This window comes from Bufo gargarizans, chromosome 2 (assembly GCF_014858855.1).
Source record: "Bufo gargarizans isolate SCDJY-AF-19 chromosome 2, ASM1485885v1, whole genome shotgun sequence".
In the NCBI taxonomy this organism is placed as follows: domain Eukaryota; kingdom Metazoa; phylum Chordata; class Amphibia; order Anura; family Bufonidae; genus Bufo; species Bufo gargarizans.
The window spans coordinates 639,159,327-639,185,499 of record NC_058081.1 but is presented as its reverse complement, the minus strand read 5'-3'; positions in this window follow the sequence as shown (position 1 = coordinate 639,185,499).

The window sequence follows — 26,173 nt, the reverse complement described above, 5'->3', positions numbered from 1 at the left end:
TCATATACTAAGAACTTATACCACCTGCAGTCCTTATGCAAAAGTACATTGGGCCCGCAGGTGGTACAAGTACATGGTGGATGCTAGGAGTGGTAGTAAACAGGACTACTATTCCTAGCATCCACCATGTACTTGTACCACCTGCAGTCCCTATGCAAAAGTACATAGGGCCCGCAGGTAGTACAAGTACATAGTGGATGCTAGATGTTGTAGTACCTCATACTACCACTCCTAGCATCCACTATGTACTTGTACCACCTGCTGGCCCTATGTACTTTTGCATAGGGACTGCAGGTGGTACAAGTACATAGTGGATGCTAGGAGTGGTAATAAACAGGACTACTACTACTAGCATCCACTGTGTACTTGTACCACCTGCAGTCCCTATGCAAAAGTACATAGGGCCCGCAGGTGGCACAAATACATAGTGTATGCTAGGAGTGGTAGTAAACAGCACTACTACCCCTAGCATCCACTATGTACTTGTACCACCTGCAGTCCCTATGCAAATGTACATAGGGCCAGCAGGTGGTACAAGTACATAGTGGATGCTAGGAGTGGTAGTCTGAGGTACTACTACTACTCCTAGCATCACCTATGTACTACAGCTCCTATGTATAAGTACATAGGAGATACTTATATTTATTTATTTATTGTTGACCAACATAAAAAAATAACAAAATAAAACGTTCAATGGCGTCCTCCCTTCTCCCTCGTAGGCTGGAATGAAGAGACAAACAGAAAGCAGACTACACCCACAGCTCCTCCTATTTGATTGTGCAGGCGCAGACTGCAAATCCGGATCAGTCAATCTGGCAAAGAACAGAACTCTTTTTGATGGATCCAGCATTAATACATTTCAATGGCCATTAATGCTGGATCCGTCATTCCGGCAAGTCTTCAGGCATTTTCGCCTGAGAAAAATCTGCAGCATGCCTCCGTCAAAAACGCCATACAGTGACTGAACTGAGGACATCCTGACGCATCCTGAACGGATTTCTCTCCATTCAGAATGCATTAGGATATAACTGATCAGTTCTTTTACGGCATTGAGCAATTTTGACGGAACTCAATGCCTGAAAAGAAAAATGCAGGTGTGAAAGTACCCTTAAATGTATTTTATTGGGATTTTATGTGATAGACCAAACCAAAGTAGCGTATGTAGTGAAGTGAAAAGAATGAGATACATGGTTTTCAAATGTCTTAATAAATAAAAATCTGAAATGTGTGGAGTGCATTTGCATTTAGCAACCTGTACATTTAGCAACCTGATACCACTCAATAGATCAACTGACTTCCAAAGTCACCTAATTAGTGAATAAAGTCCACCTGTGTGTAATTTATTCTCAGTATCACTGCAGTTGTCCTGTGAAAGTCTCAGAGGTTTGTTAGAGAACATTAGTGATCCAACAGCACCATGAAAACCAAAGAACACACCAGACAGGTCAGGAAAAAGTTATGGAAAAGTGTAAAGCAGGGTTGGATTATAAAACAAAATATCCTAAGCTCTTAACATCTCACAAAGCTATGTATAATCCATCATCTGAAAATGGAAGGCGTATGGCACCACTGCAAACCTACCAACACATGGCCCTCCATATAAACTGAGAGCCCCGGCAAGGAGAGCACTAATTAGAGAAGCAGTGTCAGGGTATAATGACAATGTAGCACACACACACACACTTGGACAGTGTAATCCTAAAACTTCCCAGACCCAATATCCATGCCTACCTGCACCGTTACCCTATGTGGCGACCCTTCAACTGGTCAACAAACATAGTCAAAATACCAGATCCAGAAGTCCACTAAAGTAAAAGCAATATCAGAAGGGAACAGCAGGGGGAGCCAGAGAGAAAGAAATTCACTGCCATCTGCTCACTGCAGATGCCGGCTTTTATACTAAGCTGGGAAGCACTTGCACCAGTGTCCTAGCATGCCAGATAGCACTGCTGCCCATGCGCCCTAATGTTCTGGAGCACTTGCGCGCTTCATCATTGGTCTGGGTTTAAGATGACATAGAGGGCCGGACCACAGTCTTGGTTCCCCCGGCATCCAGATGCTGCTGCCATACCTAGGAGGCAGCATCCAGGGGAACCTTAACCAGCAGCCAAGAGGCCCATGATCACTCTGGAGGAGCTGCAGAGATCCACAGCTCAGATGGGACAATCTGTTCACAGGACAGCTATTACTAATGTACGCCACAAATCTGTATTTTATGGAAGGGTAGCATGAAGAAAGTCATTTATGAAAGCAAGCCATAAGATGTCCCATTTACAGTTTTCTGCAAGCCATGTAGGGAGCATAGCAAACATGTGAAAGAAAGTTCTCTGGTCCGATGAGACCAAAGTTAAACTGGAGAAAAACCTAATAGAGGCTGCAAAAGACTTGAGACTGGGGTCGACCTTTACCTTACAGCAGGACAACTACCCTAAACATACAGTACAACCAGAGCTAAAATCAAATGGTTTAGATCAAAGCATATTCATGTATTTGAATGGCCCAGTCAAAGTCAGGGGGGTGGAATACAAATGCACACCACACTTTCCAGATTTTTTTATTTTTTTTTTATTTGGAAAAACAGGTATCATCTTCTTTTCACATCATACATACTTGCTACTTTGTGTTTGCCTATCACATAAACTAACAGTAACATACATTTAGGTTTGTAGGTGTAACGTGAAAAAATGTGGAAACGTTTCACAGCACTGTAGATAAAAGGCAACATATGAATATAAATATACTGAATTACAAAATCATATAATATACTGACACTTTACGGGGGCACAATGCTGTAACATGAAGGCAGGTTCCAATCCACGTTTCCACTATTAGATTGCATAAACCAATTAAAGACAATGCACATCTATGTTCAGCTCACAAAAAGCAATATCTCCAGTGAAATAGTGAATGGGAAAAGACTGATCTATGGCAATAAGCTCAATTGCATTTAATAAGCATTAATAAGCCTTAATTGGAAGCCCAAGGTTTATGAACGTCGCATACAATACATAGTAATAACCAGGATGATACATTTTTAAGAATGATTTTTACATAATGTGAAATCTCCAATAAATGTTCATCGGATATTATTTACTCACCAATTTACCCATGATTTACAGTATTAATTAGTTTCAGTTACAATGCACAGCATATTAGTCGAGAAGTGAAGTGAGCCCCTTGTATACAGCTTAATGCTCGGTACACCTCTTCTTTGCTATATCATAATTATTCAGTATGACTCTATGATAATCAGCCCTAATCTAGATCAGATTTTTCCCTAACAAAACATTAGTAACATTAGTTCCATTAGCTATTCTGTATACATACACATGTACGTGTATAAGTCTATTCTTTCAGAAGATTGCTCTTCAAAGATATAAAAAAATAAGAGTAAATCTGCATTGCACAGCCACATGCTATGCTTTGATCTAATAACTGCTTCTAAGCATAATTAACATTGCTTCTCAGCAAAATAAATGGCATACAGGCCCATATGTTGCATGCTATACATGAGGCATTAGTATACATTTTGATCAAAAAGCATAGACCCACTCACCATGACAAGGTTGTCTCCTCCAGTGGGAACATACTCTAAATTTGGCTTGGCGCTGCATGACGACCACTGGCACTGTAGCACCGCACCAGCTGGCGGCGGCACCACCCAGTGGCCTAACAGCACCCCTGCTGCCTCGGTATGGAAGCATCTAGTAAATCGGACATGAAAGCAGGCAACAGGTCACCTTTAACCCTTTCAGTACCATATTATTTTACTTTTTAATTTTCCACTCCCTGCTTTCCTGAAGCCAGGGGCGTAACAACTATAGCGGCAGACCATGCGACTGCTATGGGACCCAGGGCAAGAGGGGGGCCCAGTCCTAGTTGGGATTATCTCCTCTTCTACTGGAGGTGAAAACTTGGTCAGGACTCGGGTAGAGTCTAAAGGAACAACTTTTAGAAAATGAGGCAGTGGAAAAAATGGCCCACGGGTCATTAAAAAGGGTTTAGGCAGAAACCTTTCTGTCCTGTTTGGGGGGCCTGGTTTGATCCTTGCTATGGGGCCCTTATTTCTCTATGTACGCCACTGCGTGAAAGCCATATTTTATTTTATTTTTTCATTCACATAGCCATATGAGGGGTTTTCTTGTGAGAAAAGTTGTACTTTCAAATGGCGCTATTTAATATTGCATACAAAGTAGTGAGGGAGCTTGAAACAAAATTCCAAATAGGGTGGAATTGGAAAAAATATACAACTATGCCATAGTTTTCTGGGGGGGGGGGGGGTTTCTGCATTTTTTGTGTGGTAAAACGACTACAGTTTTTACCAAATTTGTTAGATTTTTTTTTTTTGTGTTTTAATACTTAAAACCCCTTTAACTTTTATATATAGTTATGTCTATTTTTTTGCATGGTGATCTTTGCTTTTTATTGATAACATTATGGGGTGTGTATGACTTTTTGATAATTTTTTATAAATTTTTTTGGTAGGTGAAGCGATAGAAAAATGGTAAATCAGTCATAATTTTTTTTAGGATAAAAATATATGTTTATATTTCAATTGTACGGGCGTTTTGGGACACAACAATGCTTGCGATCTTTATTTTGTTTTTTGTTTATTTGTATTATGGGGTAAAGGGGGCTGATTTCTTTTTTTTTTTTTTATATTTCTTTATTATTATACAAAGCACATTAAATATACAGTATCTGACCGTCCAACGGGTCGTTACAATAATCATTCAAATTAACTTTTTACCCATACCACCCCCCCAACCCCCCCCCCCCCCTCCCAAGCGCATCGCTATTTATACAAACAGTAGAAAGTACTATATATAACAACAGTATATGGCTATATTTATTTTTCCTTTCCCCTTCTCCCACCCTCCCTCTTCCCCTTTACCAATAACCTTTTGTTACCATCGTCTCAAAAATAATCATCTATATATTAAATAGAGATTACAACTTTTTATTTACAACCATCGGAGAAAGATGAAGAAAAAAGGAAAGGAAAAACATTCCATTCTTATTCCATACATACCCAAATATTTTTACTCTCCAATTTCCCACCCCCCCACCTCCCTTAGGGGGGGGGGAGGGGGAGACGTGCAGTACGAAAAAAAAAAAAAAAAAAAATCTATCCAGCCCTAAAGTAACCAGCTCTTCCATATTTCATCCATAGTTTTTCTTTTTCTACTATGGCCCTCCATCACCCGTTCTTCTTTAATCATGTCCTCTACTGCTTTTCTCCACTGCCGAACTGTTGGAGGGTCAACCCCTACCCATTTCTTGAGTATTAAGAGTCTAGCTTGAAATAAAACCTTACTAAGGACCATACTTATATCTCTATTCAAACCCAGATGTTCAGTTGCCCCCAGAATACACGACATCGGATCCTCTGATATTTGAACCTTCAAAATTCGATATATAGTATCTGTTATTTCTGTCCAGTATCTAAACAATCTGGGACATCTCCAGAAGCAATGCATTAAGTCAGCTCTCTCCCCCCCACATTTTACACAATCATCCGAGGATCTAACGCCCATTCTTTTTAGTATCCATGGGGACCTATGCAACCTATGAACCACAAAAAATTGTGAAATCTTGTGTGAACCCCTATTTGAGACTCGAGAATAGTTCTTTAATGCATCGTTCCATTTTTCTTCCGTAAAAAATTCCAGTTCATTCTCCCATTTTTTCCTAGCTAATATTGTAACCCGTTTCTTTTTTCCCCCCATCAATATCTTATATCTTTTTGCCGTTATTCCTCTTCTTTCACCCAAGTTAGTAAATTTGTGTAATATCTCAGATCTTTCCATCTTATATTTATCCTCTTGCATAACTGACCTCAATGCATTCCTAAGCTGAAAGTATTTATATATGTCCTTATGCGGTATACCAAACTCTCTAACCATTGTATTAAAATCTTTCAATTTACCCTGTTCGAATATCTGGTTTAAGTATTTCATCCCATTTTTCTCCCAGTCGATGTACATTTTAATCCCCTGCAGTTCCTTAAGATTAATATTTTTCCATATAGGTGTGTATTGCAGAAACCCTTTAATCTCTAGTGTTTTTTTAATCTCTACCCATATATATTCCATTAAATTTAAAACTCTATTTCCTGTGTTTTTTCCTCCCAGTGTACCCGATTCCAACACCTCTAAAAAGTTCCATTCTTCTTTCCATCCCAGTCTATTTACTACCTGACTACCCACTAACCCATCCAAACTACTCTTTATTTGACCATATTGTGTAATTATATAATAGAAAAACCAATTCGGAACTGCGAGTCCACCTTCTCTCACTGGGAGCTGAAGTATCTCTTTCTTTATTCTGGGAATCTTACCTTTCCAAAGGAAATCTCCCATTAACCTATCAAGCAAACTAAAGATATCCTGCGACAACCTGACTGGGGCGTTTTGAAGGACATATAGTATTTTGGGGAGAAAAACCATTTTTATTAAGTTTACCCGACCCTGTATTGAAATTGGTAATCTGCGCCAGACATGTATTTTGGCCCTAAGTTCTTTTATTAGGGGAAGTACATTTAATTTTTCATAATCTCCTATGTTTCCGGAAATTTGTATCCCTAAATATTTAAAGTTTTCTTGTTTTCCCAACACCTGCACCTTTAGGAACCCCTGTGGTTGTGCATCTCCCAACATCAACATATATGATTTCCCCCAATTAATATTTAATCCAGAAAAACAACCAAACTTATCTATAATATCTATAACTCTATTAAACTGGTCTCCAGTACTGTGCATAAATAGTAAAATATCATCCGCGTACATTAACAATTTTTCTTCCCCTCCATCATAATGAAAGCCTTTAATTTCCCTATCGTTTCTTATTATACTTGCCATAGGTTCGATCGCAATGGCGAATAGCAGTGGAGAGAGAGGGCATCCCTGCCTAGTGCCCCGATATAGGGCAAGGGGCAGGGACAAGCTCCCATCCACCATCACTCTGGCCCGCGGATCCTGATATATTAGCTGTATCCATCTTATAAACCCTTCCCCTATACCGACCCTTTTTAGAACTGCCCATAGATATTCCCATTCAATACAGTCGAATGCCTTTTGGGCATCCAGTGATAATACGGCTTTCTCCCCCGCTTCTGTTCTATTAGCTTCGATATTTAAATACAACCTTCTTATATTTGAGTATATCGTTCTGCCCGGTATAAAACCTGTTTGATCTAGGTTTATTATACCCTTAACCACCCTTGAAAGTCTATCGGCCAAAACTTTTGCCAAAATTTTAACATCGGTATTTAAAAGTGATATTGGCCTATATGATCCCGGGTCTAGTTGTTCTTTACCCTTTTTTGGAATTAATGTTATAATTGCCTCTTTCATAGAGTCTGGTAAGTCCCCAATTTTTTTAGCCTCGTCCAATGTTGTTTTTAGTTCAGGTACTAACACCTGGGAGAAGGTTTTATAGATTTCAAAAGGGAGCCCGTCACTTCCTGGTGCCTTTTCAGATTTTACTTGCCCCAGGACCTTATTTATTTCTACGATTGATATTTCTTTTTCAAGAAATGTCTTTTGGGCCTGGGATATCTCCTTAAGAGGGATCTGATCTAAATACAAATCTAATTCTTGTTTTGAGTATCGTACCCTGGACTTGTATACCTCCTGGAAATATTTTACAAACACTTCTTTAACTCCTTCTGGTGTGTTAATTGTCTCACCCTTTTTATCTTTAATCACCCCTATCCAGGCTTTCTCTCTTTGATTTCTTGCTATATTTGCCAAGATTTTACCAACTTTTTCTCCCTCTGTGGCCAGCCGGATCCCTTGAAACCTTAATTCTTTCCTACTTCTCTCCATATGATATGCCTTTAACTTTTCCTGTTCTTCCTCCCATATTTTCTTATTATCGTCAGTGGGATATCTCATACATGTTGTTGCTAATTCCTGAACTTTTTTTTCCAAAGCAATCCCCTTTTCCCTGGTAATTTTTTTTAAATGATTCACTTTTTTACAAAGCAATCCTCTTAAATATGCTTTAGCCGTATCCCAAACAATTAACTTACTTGCGGAGTAATTATTCTCCCTAAAAAAAAATTTTAATTCTTCCATTATACTTTCTTTGTCTGGGATCATTGGTAACCAATGGGAGTTAAACTTAAACGGTAATAAGGCCTTCTTTTTATTCAGATCTAGTTCCATTACCACGGCATTATGATCTGATAGAGCCATGGGGAAATACTTTATTTTAATCCTATCATAGGACATCAGATTTTTATTTCCCAGGGCCATATCTATTCTAGACCAGGTTTGGTGTGTTTTGGAGTAACAGGAATACATATTTTCATCCGGGTTCTGGAGACGCCAAACGTCAATCCAGTTGAATTCATGGGCTAGTTTGTAAAAATCTACTTTCTGTGTTCTTCCCCCTCTGCTAGGGGTTCTATCCCTGAGTGGATCCATTACCGCATTATAGTCTCCAATCGCAATCATTATAGCTTCCTGTCTATCCAGCATGAATTCATACAGTTGATATAAAATCTCTGGCGTATACGGGGGAGGAATATAGATATTTGCAATTACCATTTTAACCCCATCTATATTACAATATAGAAAGAGGTATCTGCCACAGTCATCGGCCTCACACATCAGACATTCAAATTTTATTTTATTGTGGATCAAAATTGAGACCCCTCTTGAATAAGTAGTGTATACAGAATGGTAACTTTCCCCTATCCATCTCTTCTGCAACCATCTTAAAGATTCCTTATCCAAATGTGTCTCTTGTAGGCAGATGACAGCTGGCAGAAACCCCTTCATCCACTCAAAGATAGCATACCTCTTCACTCTCTCCCTTAAACCCCTCGTATTCAACGAAACAATCCTAACCATCTAGCAGAGGGGGAAGAAAAAAGAAAAAAAAAAAAAAAAAGAAAAAATTACAACACGTCTCCCTCTCCCTCATACCACCCACACCCCCCCATCCCAGATAGCCCCCCTCCCTGCTGTACAGCAGTCGGGGCGACTCCATAACTTAGCATACTAGCTCCCTCCCTCTCCGCATCCCCCAGCCTCAAAGGCCCTCCCCATCCGCCCAATCGCTAACCTCCTCCGGAGTCTGAAAAAAAACAGTCCTGCCTTTATATTCCACCCTTAATTTTGCCGGAAAGAGTAAACTGTACTTTAAACCTGCTTCCCTTAATCTTTTCTTAACAACAATATACTCTTTCCTGTGGGAAGGGGGCTGATTTCAATTTCTATATTTTTTTTTATATTTTAAAAGCATTTTCTACATCTTTGTTTTACCTTTTTTTAAGCCCTTTTAGGAACTTGAATATGCAAGCTTCAGACTGCTTCTCCATTACACTGCAATGAATTAACATTGCAGTGTATGGCAGATCTGTCAAGTTCTTATGGAGCCCTGCCAGCTGCTGGCCAGCATATTAACTACCACTGCAATAGCCTGAGATCCTTCCTAATGCTCCAGGCTATTACAGAGAATGAACTGCTTCCCCAATCTCTGCACAGGGAAGCCATTAAGAACCCTGGAGCACAGCACTCCTGAGGAAAACTGCATCAGTTGACATGGTCAAATTTGAAACCCAGTAGCTATGGCTTGAGCTGCGCTTGTGAGCTGGTGCTATCTTTAAAGACTCAACCAGGACCATTTATATACTGCGCTGTTCGGGAAGTGGTTAATGTATTGCAATGCTAGCAAGCCTGCACTTTATGGCTAACGACAATACCAAATTTCAGTTTACTTCTTACTTTCAGAGTCCCACTAATAAGGTATATTATTGGATTCTATCAAATGTAGGTCAAAAACTAAATTGTTTGTCAAATCTTCAGCAAGTACATGGATATATGGACAATGATAGATCGAGTGGTCAGGAAATGTTTTAAAACAATAGTGAAAGTATATTTTACTAATACGTTGATTGTTCTAGAGATAGACAAGGCACTCTCACAGCAGGGAGACAATTTTTTCCAGTTATGTATCTAAAGATTAAGAGTTCATTTATAAAGTCTGTCCCCTGAGTACAACAAGATTGTCCTTGTTAGATGTTAAAGCAAAAAACTGAACAAGCAAACTGGCCTTAAAAACATCTATCATTTATAATAGAAGAATGCAAGCAAAACAATATACACTTACAGCTTATACTCACTAGTTAAATTTCTACTTGAATGTATGTTTATGCACACATAAGATACAGGTGGAAGGACCACAAACATAAACTGGATTGTCATTAACTCTTTCTTTACTGAAGAGGATGAGGTCAATGGATCCACAGTGGCAATTCGAATAATACAATACTTCAACAGTTTGGAATCACTCTTGATTGAGCTAAAGACAATTTGTGGCTAGCCTCTGCATATACCAGGCATTTGTTTTTGGTGGTGTCAGGGGTGCAATTTGCTTGTGTTCTCATGCAAAATAGTGGCTTGTACACTTTTGGAATCCTTTAAGCTCTGCTGTTCTAGTCACTCCAGTGTCTGACCAATTCTGACACTGCTGCTAATCTGCACCTGGACCCTGAGGCCAGAACTTTTCCTCTCATGGCTCCAGTTCCTCACGTTGGCTGCTTTTTGACCCTGGCTCTTCTTTTAAAGGGTATTATCCAAGGCTATAACAGACCTCCCAGAGTGCCCGATCCATGGTGGTGGTCCACTTTGGCTTGCTAAAAAGTGGCCTGATAAGTGAAGGTCCTCAATGTGGAATCCACACTTATCAGCTTTGCAAGGTATATTCTGGGGCTATGCCATAAATGTCTGATGGGATAATACCCGTTTAATAAAATGGAGCCTGGCAGATGTCATGGGGTCTGAAGAAGAGTGCACTCCGATGTCAAAAAGCTCAAGTACCTTGAAGAAACATTGTCTACTGCTCCATGACTAGCTTCAGAAGTCCATAACTAGAGTTGCATTGGAAAACTGGAGGCACACAATATCAAGTAGTGACCATAGAGGCACACGCTTTATTGGACTTCCTGCCATCAATCCTGTTGAACTATCTTAGAGAAATATGAAATAGTGGATAACATATAAAACTAGATTGAAGCAATTTAGTTAGCAAATGGACAGGAATAAAATTTTAAGCATTGCCAGGAAGAACTTTGGTGGAAGAACCTCAATCAATACTCAAGAACCTCAATCAATACTGAACCTTGAAGTTTTTTCAGTATTTTGTCATACTATGTAATGTTTTTATGTAATTTTAATTACCTTGACAGCACATCAGAGATCTACAGAATGCACTCCTAAGTCTCACTCCTACTCTTCTTGATCTATTCATAATTTCTTTTCAGCATTGCCTCCAGACACCAACTATCACTATTCAGCCACTAGGGAATCAGTTATTAGTTATATTGTTGGATCTAGATTTAGCAACTCTCACATGTTTCTTGTTTTTCCAGTATTATGATGGTTGCATCATTCCTAGACGGGTCTAAAGAAAAATAGTAGATGGTCCATTGCTACCTAAGACTTTGTGCCAAGTAGTGCCTATAATTTGCACATCTCGCCCAGTTGAGCAGCTCTGCCCAACCATTCTTCTTCTCAACTTTATTTCTAGAAGTCACCACATTATGGATCACTGTATTTTTGTATTTTGCACAGAAATCTGACATTGGCTCCTGAATTCAGCATTATCAGCTGCCAGGAAATATTGTTTAAAGAAATTTCAGTATAGCCTTTGTTTTAATTTATAAAATTGAAAGCCTCAATAAGGTCCTAGTTGGCTGCCTACATGACTACTCCTTCTCTTCTCTCTGTTTGTAAATTATTTCCCTTGGTAAAAAATAAATAAATATCAAAATCCTTTGAGACATAATTATGAATTAATAAAAATTCCATAGACACAGAATTCAAAAGCATTACAACATTATAATTATTATATAATTACATCAGGAATATTATATATTGTATGTTGGGGCACAATGTAATCAACATCCATTTTCTTTGGCTGTACCATCGAGCTGCTGACAAAATATTTTAGCCACAAATATATCTAGTATAAATAATGGGCAGCATTAATGCTTATGACTAGAATAATTTGCCTCACTGTCTATTTATCTAGCTACAGAGTCTTGGTATATGCATCTAATGATCTATAGGTATTCTTATTTAACACCATGGGCAGCATTGACCCCAATGTCTTCTCCATTTTTCATATTCAAAATTATTCCAGGGAGGGAAGCAATGACGTTGATCAGGTTTAGAGTCATGTGAAACTAGCATGGAAAGAAATCTAGGACAATATGAACACAGTGTTTATGAACAGAATTTATTCCATTGATTACTTATTTGTGGCCCAGATATACACTAGTTCTGCCATGATAAATAAATGTCCTGATATTGATAAAGCAAGTGCACAATAAGACCTGAGAAACTTAAAGGCATGAAAACTATAAATGGGCCAAAAGTAAAGAACTTATCTTGGATTGCTCAATAAATGGTTTGATTATGCAGGACATGCCAGGCTTGGATATCAGGCATGACTCTTGGCATGCAAGCCTCACTTGTCAATTGTTTATCTCTAGAGCAGTTTAATGTTCTCTATACTCTCTACATAATATTCAGAAAGGCTATTCAGAATTAGCTTTTGGCATTATTTTGGTGCAAGTAGTAGTGTTCCTCACTAAAGCATGAATCCCTATCTATATATATGACCTCATAATCCTGGTGCTAGTCACCTCTGGAAATCTTGCACCAAGATGAAATGTAAGGAAAGACACGTGTCAAGAAAATAATCACTTGGACATATTTGAGCCCTTCTTAGAATTCAAGTACATTATGGTAAGTACTGAAAAAAATACAACAGAAAAATTTTGCTTGCAAATAATGTCCATTGGTCTGGGTCAGGAGCAGACTGAAAACTTACAAAGGCCCTGGAAAAAAAACTAAAAGTGGCCACATGTTGTAGGAGGATCCAAATTGACAGAAGGTAGGGCAGCACAAGTAGGGAGGACAACAGACATAGGCAGGGCCAGCAATACAATAAAGCAGCACAAAATAGCGCCCCAGCAAAACCAAATACCACAGCACAGTCCAAAATACTGTTGCTCCCGCTGCAGTATTCAACTGTATCGCTGTCCTGAGGATGGTGCTGCAGTTGAAATCAGGAGAACAACTGCTGACCAAGTAATAAGTACCTGATGCACCTAGAATTAATTAGTGATAGGTTCATCAGATTGTTACGATATCTAGATTCTTAAAACATCCGTCGATGGGGGGAATGGGGCAGGCCGGGATGGAGACGAGCCTCCCTAGTGTCACCCTGCCCGTCGACCGGATGTTTTCATCTGCGTAACAGGGAGATGTAGTGGCAGCCGTGCCAGCATCAGAAGCGACATGGGTGCCAGGGAGCAAGGTAAGTACAATCTTTGTGAGGGGCATACGGGGGGCATTATGGGTCTTGGATAACCCCTTTAACTTTTCTCCTATATTTTAGCATGTGAGTGGCCAAGGTGATGTGAATTTGACACCGGATCTAGATATTGTAACGATGGGGTGCATTATAGGTCTTGGATAACTCCTTAGCTTCACAGTAAATGTGTTTAATATATGAATATTTTCTATGATTATAACATAATAATAGTTTATAGTAATTCTAATTGCACTTCTTATGTTAAAAAACCATTTTATACATATATATATATATATATATATATATATATATAAAAAAGCAAAAAACGGAACAACACCTCCTGAGACTAATCCTGCGATTAGTCTCAGGAGGTGCTGTTCCGTTTTTTGCTTATATGTTTATTATAGAGGACTGGGCATCCTCTTTGGAACTTAGCACTCCTCGCCCATCCCCCAGCCCTTGGTGTTTTTAAATCAGAGTGAAAATGGAGCTGGACCCTCCATGTTAGAGTAGGTCCCACCTGATAAGAAGCAACCTTGTCGCCTGGTAGGTGGGCCCGACATATTTTTGATCAATAATATGCGCTAATAGCTTCTTTACTGCATTTGCAGTAAATAATAATAATAATATTGGAGTCATGCATTTGACCCTGTTCACATATTCACCTGTATACTCAGTCTTAGTGCATTTAGTGGTGTGCTGCTACTTTATATGTTTGCTATATATATATATATATATATATATATATATATATATATTCCATATAAACCCTGATATCCAAGCTAGCTGTGCTCAAGGGGATCCATCAGATGACATTATCTTACATTAGCACAAAGCCATCTGGCGGTAGCAATCTGAAAAACCAACCTACTTAAGTATTTGACTCCAGACTCCAGAACACATTGCTATTATAATCACATTGTTTTACATTAGTACAGTACATTAAAATTCAGTAGAGATAAAGTATTTCTGTGTGCCATCTGAGAAGGTAATACCTACTACATGTATATCACTATACAGTACAACTCTACTGTAAAGCTTCTAATTTGTCTTTTAAATTCATTTCCCAGCTAAGGCCAAGGTTCCAGAGTCAGTGTCAGAACATATAGACACGCTTCATGCTGCACTGATCTTACTTAATTACTTTCAGTAAGTGAATTTAAAGTCAAGTCAATTAGGGATTTGTAATATGTATGAGCTCTATCCCATGTCATTGATAAAAGGTGCAATTACTGTTGATTTACTGAAAGATTGAATAATAGACTCCAATAAAGCATTCTGATGATAATAAATGTACAAGGCTAAAGATTTATGGTGTGTTCTTACACACACAGAAATGCACAGTTTATACAGGGTAAGGCAAAAGTCTGGACACCCCCTTTTAACTGGCGTTATTTGTAGAAAATTGACTACCAGTGTGGAGGAAACTTTTTGGGATGCCATTTTGATTTCAGTTCAGATTTTTTTCAATGGATGTCATGTGATATATCAGTCTTGGCTAGAATTTACTAAAAACACACTGGAAGTGTCGGTTTTGACATATCTTTACCTGTCTAGGACTTAAAGGCTATGGCAACCTTTGAGGGCATTGTTTAATATTGCATTGTACTCATTTTGAGCTAAAAGAATATTTTTTTCAATTGGTCTTACTCTTTTTTAAATATATTGAGCCCCTTTCTCTGTACAGCCCTGAGATTCTCTAGTAGCATGCTCTGTGCTTTTACTGTGTTTCATCAGGCCGCTCTGCTGATGTCTCCTTATCTCTGACTGTAAAAACACTCACTATATCTCAATTCCTATCTTACTGATAAGAATGTGGCTTAAATAAGTATAAGATAAGGCCTATTAGATGATTGTCACAAAGTGAAATTGAAAGTATGATTCCCACAGCTAGGCAGACAATGGAAAACATATAATTGGCTTATCTTGACTACATTATAAAAATAACATTATGCAAATGCTATTCAATATTAAGTGACAAAAATTTGATTTCATACTCAACAAAAGGGAATTTGAGTTAAACAGTTCTATATTTTTGTTGTCCCACAAAAAATATTCTACATTTTTAAAACTAGCACCTAGATAAGAATACTTTTGTGACTGCATGTAATTAAAATTTTGTATAACCAATGCGTTTTTCTTTGAACTATATCTATATAGCACCACCTGCTGTTTTCCCTTTTTCAAAATTCTCTGTTGAGCTCACTGAGGTTGAAATGCAGGCTCAGTTTCATCCTTCAGTTGCCACCAGAAAGACATGCCTTCTGAGAAAGTGCACGCCCCTAAGCTGCAAGCTTGAAATAAATCTAGCAGAGCAGTGAACGAGCAGATCTCTGGATCTATATGAGGTACAGGCTGGTTCTAAGTTCTGACTGTCATGTACTATGTGATATCTAATTTTCATCTTTTACATTACTCATGGGGTACCCCCATTAATGAAAATAGTCTTCAGGGGGAGAATATGGTCTTAATTACAGCATCCAATGGTAAGTGCTGTATGGTACATAAAATACTCATGTATACAGATGTATCATTTCTTCCCTTCCCTTTGGCCTCAAAATATTTTGAGATATGCCACACAAGATAATCAGCCTTTGAAAAAAACATGGTTTTGCAAAACTCTAGCGTGTGCGTGTGTGCGGCCAACCAGTGATTGTGTTGTGAGTTGAAGTCTGGCAAAGTTTTTGCTTGCATGTTGCAATTTTTTTTTTAGTTTCAGTTTTGAATTGGTTTCATGATTTACTGGGATCCTTAGCTAAATCTGAGTTAAGATAAAAATAAGCACATCTGTACCAGTGTATGAAAATGTATGCCCCCGTAGGTTTCTACATGATAGTACAACTGTGACCACTGTAATGTCCATAAATATGCCACTGTGCATGCAATGCTGCAGTACTCAATGACCCAATCAACTCTGAAATGGAAAGATGCTACTAGAAACCCAGTTCGCTAATTTACTTGAGGTCTGAAACTGAGACCATGGCAACCATGTAAAAGTCATCTAATCATTTAGCTGGACTGTATCCCAAAACATTGGCGCTTATATCATTAAAGGGATTGTCCCATGAAAAATAGTCTACTGTTTTCAAACCAGCTCCTGGATCTAAATACTTTTGCTAAAGCATGTAATTAAAAATGTATTATAGTTACTGAGTTATTCAATAAAATGTATATGTATAGCGCCACCTGCTGTTTGTTTTTTTTCTTATTTCTTTGTCCTGCTCACTGAGAAGGCTGCACATGCTCAGTTTCATCCTTCAACTGCCTCCTGAGCTGTGATAGGGAGAGAGCTGCAACTGAAAAGACACGCCCCCAGAGAAAGACACTTCCCTTGAGCTGTCAGCTTGATATAAATCTAGGAGAGCAATGAATGGGGAGATCTCTGGATCTATGTGAGTTACCGATTTGGTTCTAGCTTTGTTACAAAGAGGTTGTTATGTACTATATTATGTCTGTTTTTTTGTGTTTTACATTAATTACATGATTTTGCTATTTTATGAAGTAAAGTCATAATATTATGAAAGACACGGAGGCGAGTATTGCATAACCCTTTCTTTACTGTCCACCAATAGCAGCAAAGAATACAAATAGTAGGAAAATGGTAACCCAGGTAATAGGCCACTCCCCCACCCAGTCCTGGTATAATAGCCAGCACCTTCCCATACAACTCCTCTTTCTTTGGAGACGATATAAAAAACAGGAGCCCCAGCATTAAAGCAGTACTTAAACCAATTGCGCAGCCAGACATAATGAAATGATACCTAACGATGATCGCACAATTTATTAATATGTTCAACTAGCAAGGCTAAAACAATAGGTCGATTCGCAAGACCAAATTGCCGCTTTCATAAGGTCTTCCAAACGCGCTCCCGAAGCCACCATTGACGTTACTGAAGCCCCTCGTGTGGAGTGAGTGCTAATAATGGAAGTATCCACTCCGGCCAGTGACATGACCCATTTAATCCAACGAGTCAAGATAGAGCTGGATACCAGGGCGAAAGGTTGACGAAACGAGAGAAAAAAGCTGGGGGGACGAAGCTTTACGATGGGCCTTCGTCTGTAGTTCATATTCCCTCAAACAGGAAACTGGGCATAACGCCGGAGAAGTTGGAAAACTCGGATACAAGACCGAGCGTATAGCTGTTTTAGTGCATCTAGAGATGTTGAAGGTCACTCCTTCCGGAGTGAAAGATCTTGCATCATAGTCTAAGGCCTGAACGTCTGAAATCCGCTTGCAGGAAATGAGGCAGAACAAGGAAACTCATTTGGCCGACAGCTGTCGCAGGGTGAGGTCCGCATTTGGAGACCAGGAAGTAAACAGTGATAGACGCAAGAAACATCCCATGTAGTCGAGTACAGAGGTCTAGGGGACGCGAAAGGCGGGATCCTTTAAGTAAGCGGCACACCAAGGGGTGTTGTTCCGCTGGACAACCATCAAACCCCTGGTGAGCCGAAGAGATGGCTGATCTGGATAGGTTAATCATGCGGTCGCACCCAGTTTTCAAGATATTTGGCCATGGAACTGGAGAATTGCTGTCACAGGTGCCGAAACGGGATCCAAGTCCCAAGCCAGGCACCAACTAGACCAAGCCTTCCAGGCAGCCCTATATGAATGTCTAGTGCTGGGAGCCCAAGCATCAGCCAGGAGGCGTCGAGTTGTGTCCCAAACTCCTTGGATTTCCCAGTGGTCCCCAAAATATTTGATGCTAGTAGAAGCAATGAGCCGTCCATAAGGAGGGGGTGTCGTTGGCCGAATGGGCCCAGCAGAAGATCCTGGTAGGCTGGCAGAAGTCAGGGTACATCGATTGCGAGTTCCAGGATCTGGGGAAACCAAGATTGGGTCCCCCAGAATGGGGTCAGCAGAACCAATTCGGCCATCTGGCGTTGAACCTGGAGAAGAACGCGAGGGATAAGTGCAAATGGGGGAAAGGCGTAAAGGAGCTAACCGGTCCAGTCTTGCAGGAAGGCATCTATTGCTTCCACGGCTGGATCCGGGCACCAGCTGTAATACTGAGGTAGCTGGGCATTGAGCCGGGAAGCGAAGAGGTCGATGACAAAAGGTCCCCAAAGGGACGAGATAGCGGAGAACAATTCTACAGTCAGGTCCATAAAAATTGGGACATCGACACAATTCTAACATTTTTGGCTCTATACACCATCACAATGAAATGAAACTAACAAGATGTGCTTTAACTGCAGACTGTCAGCTTTAATTTGAGGGTATTTACATCCAAATCAGGTGAACGGTGTAGGAATTACAAAAGTTTGCATATGTGCCTCCCACTTGTAAAGGAACCAAAAGTAATGGGAAATTGGCTTCTCAGCTCTTCCTTGGCCAGGTGTGTGTTATTCCCTCATTATCCCAATTTCAATGAACAGATAAAAGGTCTAGAGTTCATTTCAAGTGTGCTATTTGGATTTGGAATCTGTTGCTATCAACTCTTAAGATGAGCTCCAAAGAGATGTCACTATCAGTGAAGCAAGCCATCATTAGGCTGGAAAAAAAACAACAACAACAGAGATAGCAAAAACATTAGGCATGGCCTGTGTCAAAGTCAACAATCAAGAGAAGACTTCACCAGAGTGAAAATTGTAGATTCACACTGAAGGCATCAAAACTATGAATTAACACATGTGGAATTATATACATAACAAAAAAGTGTGAAACAACTGAAAATATGTCATATTCTAGGTTCTTCAAAGTAGCCACCTTTTGTGTTGATTACTGCTTTGCACACTCTTGGCATTCTCTTGATAAGCTTCAAGAGGTAGTCACCTGAAATGGTTTTCACTTCACAGGTGTGCCCTGTCTGGTTTTATAAGTGGGATTTCTTGCCTTATAAATGGGGTTGGGACCATCAGTTGCGTTGTGGAGAAGTCAGGTGGATACACAGCTGATAGCCCTACTGAATAGACTGTTAGAATTTGTATTATGGCAAGAAAAAAACAGCTAAGTAAAGAAGAATGAGTGGCCATCATTACTTTAAGAAATGAAGGTCAGTCAGTCCGAAAAATTGGGAAAACTTTGAAAGTGTCTCCAAGTGCAGTCACAAAAACCATCAAGCGCTACAAAGAAACTGGCACAGATGCGGACCGCCCCAGGAAAGGAAGACCAAGAGTCACCTCTGCTGCGGAGGATAAGTTCATCCGAGTCACCAGCCTCAGAAATCGCAGGTTAACAGCAGCTCAGATTAGAGACCAGGTCAATGCCACACAGAGTTCTAGCAGCAGACACATCTCTAGAACAACTGTTAAGAGGAGACTGTGTGAATCAGGCCTTCATGGTAGAATATCTGCTAGGAAACCACTGCTAAGGACAGGCAACAAGCAGAAGAGACTTGTTTGGGCTAAAGAACACAAGGAATGCACATTGGGGATTTATTTAAAATTGAAGGCATACTGAACCAGCATGGCTACCACAGCATCTTGCAGCGGCATGCTATTCCATCCGGTTTGCGTTTAGTTGGACCATCATTTATTTTTCAACAGGACAATGACCCCAAACACACCTCCAGGCTTTGTAAGGGCTATTTGACCATGAAGGAGAGTGATGGGGTGCTGCGCCAGATGACCTGGCCTCCACAGTCACCGGACCTGAACCCAATCGAGATGGTTTGGGGTGAGCTGGACCGCAGAGTGAAGGCAAAAGGGCAAACAAGTGCTAAGCATCTCTGGGAACTCCTTCAAGACTGTTGGAAGACCATTTCAGGTGACTACCTCTTGAAGCTCATCAAGAGAATGACAAGAGTGTGCAAAGCAGTAATCAAAGCAAAAGGTGGCTACTTTGAAGTACCTAGAATGTGACATATTTTCAGTTGTTTCACACTTTTTTGTTATGTATATAATTCCACATGTGTTAATTCATAGTTTTGATGCCTTCAGTGTGAATCGACAAATTTTCATAGTCATGAAAATAAAGAAAACTCTTTGAATGAGAAGGTGTGTCCAAACTTTTGGTCTGTACTGTACGTCCGAATCTACTGTAAGTTCTGGTTGGGAACCAAAAATGGCCCTGCCATTCCAAGCTGACAGACTGTGGATCCACCAAGTCAGTTTGCCTCGGGTTTCCGCATCTAGGGAGATCATGTCTACATATGATGCCCCTTGCAAAGATGTGCAATATTTAGACGTTGGAGGGCCCAGTAATAGAGAGGGGCTTGAAACACTCCTGGATCAAGGAGGACAGTAGGCCAATGATTCTGTCTAGGTGATGCAGCGACAGCTGTGGCCACATCAAGGCACGTCGCAGCTCTTTGCAGATGGAACGTATCTTGGTCAGGGGACGGCTGAGAGATTCCGAGTCCACCGTGAATCTGAGGAATTCCATGCAACGGGAGGGGAACAGACAGGATTTCTCCAAATTGAGGAGGAAACCTAGTCGAGAGAGGAGATCCTTTGCCCACTGAGGTGTGTCAGGAGGATCGAGTGATCTGGTGTCATGAGGAGGATGTCGCCCAGATAGATTATTAGACAGACTCCTCAACTGCGCAACCAAGCCTTGACAGGGTGCATCAATTTGGCGAAACACCACGGAGTGGACGAGAGTCTGAAGGGGAGGCAAGTGAATCGCCAAACTTCGTCCCTCCAGAGAAAGCGAAGTAAGTCCCTGGACGCCTCGGCCACTGGAACCATCAAGTATGTGTCCTTGAGGTCGAATTTTTCCATCCAGTCTCCGTGAAGGAGCAAATCCCTCAGGAGATGAATGTCCTCCATCTTGAAGTGGCGGTAGTGCACTTGCTCGCCCTTCCTTTCTACAAGGAATATATTGCTTATGAGCCCCACGGAGAACGTTGGGGCGTGTTCTACCGCTCCTTTCGTGTGGAGGGCCGACAGTTCCACGTCTATTAAGGTGCAGTCTGTCGCTGACAGTACCAAAGGGTGAGGAGGAGGGATGCGATGCGGGGTGTCTACCAACTCTATGTGAAACCCCACCACCGTAGATAGAACGCATCTGAGGTGATGTCCAGCCAGGCTTGGAAAAAATGATGGAGTCTGCCCCCTAGACAGGTATTGGAAGAAACCCGGGGTAACTAATCTTACCGTAAGGGCGTCTGGAACTGGGATTCCTTCTGAATCCTCTGGAGCGCCAAGGTTTTCCGCGAGAGGGGAAGAAAGGAGACTGTTGGCGCACCTTTTGGTAGGGTGGTCCTTGGTTGTAGGAGCCTTGACCAGAGCTTTGGGCATGGAAAGTAGACTGGCCGGACAGACGGACCCTGACACTGCAGGCCCTGGTAGAGACCCATCCCTGAAATACCCTCTTCATAGAGGATTAAGCCTTGTCTAAGGCTGTAAAGGCACCTACAAAGCGCCCTAATTCCTTTATAAAGGAGTCTCCAAACAATAGTCCCTGGGCGTCTTTGCCCGGTTCAGTTACAGCGAGGTTCGCTAGTTTGAGCTCAATTTTGAAGAGAATGGCTTTACGCCTCTCTATAGACAGGGAATTGCTAACGCTACCCGCTATGCAGATCGCCCTTTGAACCTAGCCCCGGAGCTCGTCTGGGTCGACGTGCTTGTTTTTAGATCTGGCAAGTTCGGCTAGGTCAAACAATTTGGCCAAAGGACCAAAAATGTCCAGGAGTTTGTTCAGGCATGATTTCAGTGCGGAATCTAGACCCTTACGGGGATTCCATCCCATCTTAGAGAGAAACTGGGTCATTTTGGGATCCACAGTGGGGGTCTCACAGACCTTGCTGAGAATCAAGGGCCTAGGGCATTCTGCCCTGAATTTATTGCCGCCATGCTGAGGGGGCGTCGCACCCAGTTTTCAAGATATTTGGCCACATGATCGGCCAGGAGCCATTCTGCTGACCTTGCATGGTGTAGAGCATCAGGGTCAAACATGTGTTCCCCAAATGGATCCCTGACACCACTAGAGTCACTCATTACCAACTCTGGAAGAGCCGGGGTAAAGGGGTCAGGGTCTTGTCCATCAATGTCATCATTGGAATCATGTACAGACTCAGCCTCAGCCTCCTCACCAGACCCAATTTCTCTCTCTCAAGTTGTGCTCTAGCACATTTCCACTGCCGCGTCTGTTCTGCCTAGCGCGGAAAGGCTCTCTTGCATGAAACAAGCACGCCATCATGGAAGAGCGTAGCCTCACTCATCATATTGTTTCTGGAGGCCTGAGTTTTACTTGGGATATCCCCTGTAGGGATTAGTGCCAAATGTGGAGTGCGCATCCGTGTGGCAGAGCCCTTTGTGGTCATAGGATTTTCTAGTAAGGCCTGAGAAATCGTCTGAGAAAGGGCGGAGGACATGGATCCCATGGCAGCTCTATTGGCGTCTGAGACCGAGCGTTGTAACGCCAGGGATTGGGCATCATCAGATGTAAGCCTAGGATCACCTGTAGGGGAAGGTGGATCCAAAATGGCCGGAGGACTGTCCGGCACCTGGGGCAAATCCATATCCCCCAGGGAATGGGGGATGGCAGGCGTTTTGGATTCGTGCATAATGGTAACCCTGCTGCAGGGTCAGTATAATAAAGATAGCTGAAAATACTGCTGCAGGGAGGTGTGTAATTAAGGAAATGGCTAGTAGGAGTAAAACACCCCAGACTAGCCACCTAACAGAGGGTAACAACAGGGAGCTCACCAGGGCCCAGACCGGAGACAAGGAGATGACCTGAGGAAAGGAGACTGCCGAGAAGAAAACTGTAATGGCCTCCGAGATCTTGCGATATTTGCAGCGCCTTTAGAGGATACTGAGGAGAATGCCGGACGCAAGCGGATCGGTCAGGAGGAGAAGAAAGTGAGTGAATAACCGGACAGCAGGTGAATAGGCGCGAGAGCGCCCAGATAAGAAAGCAAGGGGAAAGATACAAAAGGGTCTGGGCACCTGGTGATCCTAAAACATAAATATAAGAACAGACACACAGTGTAATACTTATCTGCCTTGGTAGCAGCAAAGAAAGAGGAGTTGTATGGGGAAGTGCTGGCTATTATACCAGGACTGGGTGGGGGAGTGGCCTATCACCTGGGTTACCATTTTCCTACTGTTTGCATTCTTTGCTGCTATTGGTGGACAGTAAAGAAAGGGTTCTGCAATATGAGCCTCCGTGTCTTGAAATAAAATCATAGGATAACCCCTTTAAGGAAAGCTCTGGCTGGCTATTCATTTCCCCCACACATACATGTGCAGTATTGCAGGTTCAAATTAATGGTCAACCATATAAAACATGGAAAGGCCATTTCTGACAGTGTGAGAGTCATTGCATCAAAATGATTCCCCACTCCAATTTATAGAATTGGATTATATCTGTATATCCTATAGGGCATATAGTAAGTAATTGTCTCATTAATATAAAAAAACACAATGAAGCAAATGTTTGCATTGATAACTGCTTTAGTCCTCCATGTGTATAAACCAAATATACCTCTGAAAGTGTTACTGCAGAGCAGCAGCATACTGCAAAAAAAAAGGGTTAAGAATGTATTTTTGTATGATATTTCCATTTACTGTATTAATTGCATGCAAAGTGTTAGTAGGTCATATTCACATCCGTGACTAGATTGGGCAGGTGTCTCTATTTCTATATAGAGAGGAGGAACATTCTAGAGACAGATCACTCCATATTAGTATAGACTAGTTCTGTATAAAGAGTAGAGAGGACAGCCTGGATTAGATGCAAGGCCCAAAAAAAAGTTTGCAATTGCATACTCAGAAGGCATGCCAGATGTACCGTAAAAGAGGAGGCGTAGTGAAATGTCCTTTGCAGAATTGCTGTCTGCAAAGGACCATTGAGTCTCCATTGCAATGTGTCATGACGTTGAGATCTTGATGACCTATATAAAAATATGTACATCCTGCAGGCAGAAATTTACATTCTAAGTACCGAGACCTATCCAAAAAAGACCTATCCAGAGCATAGTATGATGTTAGGGTCCTCTCTAAGGTTGCATTGCAGAAAGATAAATGCTATACCCCATGAAAAGTGCATTTGTGTCACATCTGCCAGTCCATTGCATGCTGAGAACTGTAACTGATGTATCTGAACTCAATTATTCATTAAAGAACTGTTCTGCTGATAACCTGGCCTAATTTTTTCCTACACCACTATACTGCATGTGACAACCACCCACCAATCCCGTCGTACTAAGCCACAGTTGCCATGCAGGTCTCCACTAGAGACTTCTGGAGGCGAATCCACTGTGAGCACAGAAGACGTTTAAGATTGGTTGGTGGGTCTAGACAGGATGCAATCACGATTGTATGTACAATCGGTAAAAATAAAATTACTGATTTCACGCTGGAAATCTAATTAAGAGACCCCGGCTAGCTAATCCTAAAGGGACGAAACGGTTATTTGCAACCTAGCTAGTACATTAACAATTTATAAAAATGACACAATTTGGTAGTATGTCTTCTGAGGACAGAGTTCTTAGCATAGATCAGGTCATCAAGTAACAAGGGCAAAACTGGAACGATGAAATCGTTAGTTTTTATTCTAAAACTACACACAAAAATATATATATATTAAAGCTGACAGATAAATATACCGGCCAGTTGAACAGATTGGTTTGGATAGAAATAGGTATGGGTGGAAGGGAATAGAATGTCTGTAAGTTCAGAATTACCGTGGTAGTGTCCAGTAATAGGCAAAGTCTTTGTAGAATAATCCAAGATGGTGGGGTGTGCCCGTGTCCCGCGGGCGGTCGTGATGTTAGTCAACGTCAGATGGTAGGTGAAGGACGCAGGACCTGAGCGTGTCACTGTTTTTACCTACTCTGAAGCGGGGAGTGGCTATGACACGTTCAGGTCCAGCCTTGTGTAATTGGAACAGGGGCAGTCCTTTGCCCCATAGGGAGAAAATCTGGCAGAATCTTTGCTTTGCCCATTTCTCCATATCCCGTAAGTCCAATCAAGAAATATAGTTGATATTGATAATCAGTACAATTTTACGCATCATCTGATAACAAATACGACTAAAAGATAATACAGGGTGCCCAAGAACCTTTATATCTCTGAGCGGGAATCTCTGATTTGCCCGCGGGTTTCCTAGAAGGTGGGTTAGAAGAACTAAAACCATCTCTGAAAAAATGGTTCCTTTCACATTTCCAGAACCCATGAAATATTAGGAAAATATGGGAAAAATATGAAGCTTATGGATTGAAGGGGACTTTCAGGTCATCTTCCTTCCTGTACCAACCAGCTGTGTGATAAGGATCTGTCCTTTTCTTCTGAAGCTCGCTGCCCAGGCTAAAGGTGTGAGACCCCTGCTGGTATTGGAGACACTATGGCTGCAGAAAGACCAGGTTTATGAGGTTCTGTCATAAGATAACTAGATGGATGGGTACTCAACTTGGCATGGGCAGGAAAGGTTTGTCACAAGGTGGTGATAATGGCACCTCTGCTCTGTGAATTACTTTTTTAGTCAAAAGAGAAGATTCTTAGTGAAGGCTCTTTTGTCTTTGTGATTGTGAAATAAGATAGGGCCAGGGGCTATCCATAGTATTCAGTATATTGTGCAGACTAGATAGGCCAAATGGTTCTTATCTGCCGACACATTCTATGTTTCTATATTTCTATGTTGATATGGCGCATTTGCGATTTCCTAGTATCGCAAAGCGTCACACGGCACCAACATTCATAGCTGCTCCAAGGGATCCTACTTTGCACCTCAACCAACCTACACAAGGCAGGAGAACCTCAACACTAGGGTGTGCCCTGAAGAGAGGAATAGGTCTGCCCTTCCAACCACTGCATGGCCCAGGGGAGCTTCTGAGTTAGCACCGACTGCAACCACCATTCTTATTACTGTCACTCATATCCTCTCGTCGGCTTTCCTGGGTTGCTGCGTAACCAGCAGGAGTAATCAAGCAATAGAAAACACAAATTA